The following is a 3110-nucleotide window of genomic DNA, read 5'->3' as shown; positions in this document are numbered from 1 at the left end:
AAAAATATTTCTTTTTTATAGTTAGGGTCAATTCATGTAAACTACCTTATATTTCCATTTTAAATTTAAAGGGCCTACAAAGTCAAATTTTCTCCCAAGCAACTATTTGAGGGATTGGGATCCTCTACTAATGGATCCTCTACTAATATATACTAATAAAGAGATCTTAGCTTTTGATTTATCAATCAAAGGCCAAGATCTTATCCTTATCCTCCCCTTACTTTTGCTCATGAGGAGATCTTGGCCTTTGATTGATAAATTAAAGGCCAAGATTCCATTAGAAGATATTAGAAAGCTCCTCATTAGTAGAGGATCCCAATCCCTATTTGAGCCCACTTTGCTGTTATAGTTTTTCTAAAATTCCAACAATATCCTCACTTGATCTCACATGTAAAACGCATGACTTTGTTGATGCCAATGTTATTGTAGGCAATAAAAATTGCCTTTAATCCTTATCAGAGAAGTTCAGAACAAAACTGCTAAAACCTCTCCTTATCAGAGAAGTTCAGAACAAAACTGCTAAAACCTCGCCCGAAATAGCAGAAAAAGGGGAAAACGTAGATATCTCCCAAACCGTAAGGAATTTGGCGAAACGGAGGAAGCGAACCGAAGCCTACGTCTCGGTTCGGATGGCCCCATCTCGTCGAGATAGGCGATTTTCATATATAATTCGTCCAATTCCGACTTACGGTTTGAAAGTTACGGCCTATTCTTCGATCCATGCTCAGGAGCTCGCCTGCAGCTCGAATTTCGCCTGCACGATCAAGACCCAAGTCTGCCTGCGCACCTGAGCTCGCCTGCAAACCCAGTTCGCCTGCTAGCTCGCCTGCAGATCCAAGTCTGCCTGCGCACCTGAGCTCGCCTGCAGACCCAGTTCGCCTGCAAACTCGCCTGCAGACCCAAGTCTGCCTGCAGTCCCAAACTCGCCTGCAGACTCAGCTCGCCTGCAAGCTCGCTTGCAGACCCAAGTCTACCTGCAGTCCTAAGCTCGCCTGCAGACCCACGCTGCAGACTCGCCAGCTCACTGTCAACTGCCCACTTGGAGTATGGGAATAGTTACATCAGTGGTCAAATCCCACAAATCAAGGGAGAGGGCACAATACCCCAAGACCGTCAAGCGGCCGCTCACAGTACGAACGATTGGGCAGGTGTCGAGTCGGCCTGAACATTCATAAATGCAGCTCACCTCGGCTGTCCGAGTCAGGAGCCGGATCCGCCGGCATTCGGCGAGCTGTCCATGCCCACTCGAGTACCGGGAACCCGCTTTCCAACCTCTCTCGACCTGAAAAGAGAAGGCACAGTACTCCAGGCCCGCCAAATGGCCGCGCACAGTACGAGTGATCGGACAGGTGCCAGATCAACCTGTGTGTTCATAAATGCAACTCAGCTCATCGGTCCAAGTCAAGAGCTGGAACCGCCAGCGCACAGTGAGCTAGCCCAATCCACTCGAGTAATGGACGACCGCTCCTAGGCGACAGGACGTGAAGCACGACCCATCGAGTGACGGTTCGTAGTACAGAGGAGCGACAAGATGTCTCTCAACAGTGTATGGTCACATCCCATGATTCAAGGAGCGGCCACGCCATCTCTCCTCTATTTAAGAACCTCGCCCGGCTACAGGAAAGGGGTTCACACATAGTTAATTGATTAATTCAATCAGTTAACTGAACCACTGGCTCTCGACTCCCAACGGAGTCGACAACAAGCTCTCTGCATCACTTTTGCATTGCAGCGCCACTTCCTAGTTCTGAGCCCCGATCGCCTTTCTTATAAATACAAACGAAACTCCTTTCTTCGGAAGAATCAAATTTTCACCCTACAGAAGATGGCGACCACAGTGGGAGAATCCGTTCATTCAGATGAATTGGTGGTGGCGCAGTCTGACGAAGTTGCTGCAGGGACTACTGTTGAGTCCCTTGTGATCAAATTCGAAGGGTACTTACAATCGTCCTCTTCTCGCAGCAATACATCTCGCGATGGTTGCAGAGTCGTGCGGGTGGCCCAGCCCCAAGAGGCTGAGGCAACCAAGCCTGAGGGATCTACCCAAGCCGAGGCAGGGGGTTCTTTTCCCCCCGAACCAGTTGAGGCCGAGCCGAGATTCGAGAATGCAGGTCTAGGGGCTGCTGAATGGGTCGATGAACGATCCTCGCAGACCCCTGTGCAAGAGGAATCAACCATTTGTGTCGACGCAGAATACGCCTCCGTCGTCGACATGAACGCTCCTCGTTCAAAAAGATCCAAACAGCGGCGACGAAAAGCTCTCGCTCGTTTCGAGGCACAATCCCTCATCCCCCACGACAGCCTGAAATATTATTCAGGCTTGAGAGGAATCAACCTCTTGAGCCAGGTTCCCATTTTTGGCGAACCGCTCAAATCGGGCGAGCCTAGCAGTTTAGGCGAACCTATCTCTTTGAGCCAGGTTCCCAGTTTCGGCGAACCGCTCAAATCAGGCGAGCCTAACGGCTTAGGCAAGCCCAACCTCTTGAGCCAGGTTCCCAGTTTTAGCGAACCGCTCAAATCGGACGAGCCTGGCAGTTTAGGCGAGCCCCACTCTGTGAGCAAGGTGCTCAATTTTGGCGAACCAAGGGCACCTGGCGAACTCTGCAGTTCAAGAGGGCTTCGTCAAACAAGCGAACTTCACCAAGCTCGCCTGACGGCCCAAGATCGCCAGAAAGGCGAAGCAACAGCTCGCCCGACAGGCGCAGGCACACTGTGCCAATCTCGCCTGACGGGCGAACCTCGCCAGCATGAACCTCGCCAACACGCTCACGCCCAAATGGGGGTGGCCACCTCGTTTGCCTGCACGGGTCTGACGTCCGTCTCTGACGACGACGACGATTGCTCAGCAGTGGCAATGTCGGAGACTTCAAGCTCAGTTCAGGGCAAGCACACAAATGTGCACATGACTGACATCCCTGAGGAGATGTCTAGGAGGCTCGACGAGCAACAAGCAACCATCGACTCCCTGAAGGAGATGTTGGAACAGCTCCTGAGCGAGAAGAAGAGGAAGAGAGAGAGGACTTCGCGGGCTTCGTATAAATCCTTGAAGCACAAAGAGCAGGTGCCTAGTCCTTCTCACTCCTCATCCGAGTCATCTAGAGGAGCGTCAT

This window comes from Asparagus officinalis, chromosome 8, assembly GCF_001876935.1.
Source record: "Asparagus officinalis chromosome 8, Aspof.V1, whole genome shotgun sequence".
Taxonomy (NCBI): Eukaryota; Viridiplantae; Streptophyta; class Magnoliopsida; order Asparagales; family Asparagaceae; genus Asparagus; species Asparagus officinalis.
The sequence above is the reverse complement of the archived record's forward strand: the minus strand, read 5'-3'. Positions refer to the sequence as shown.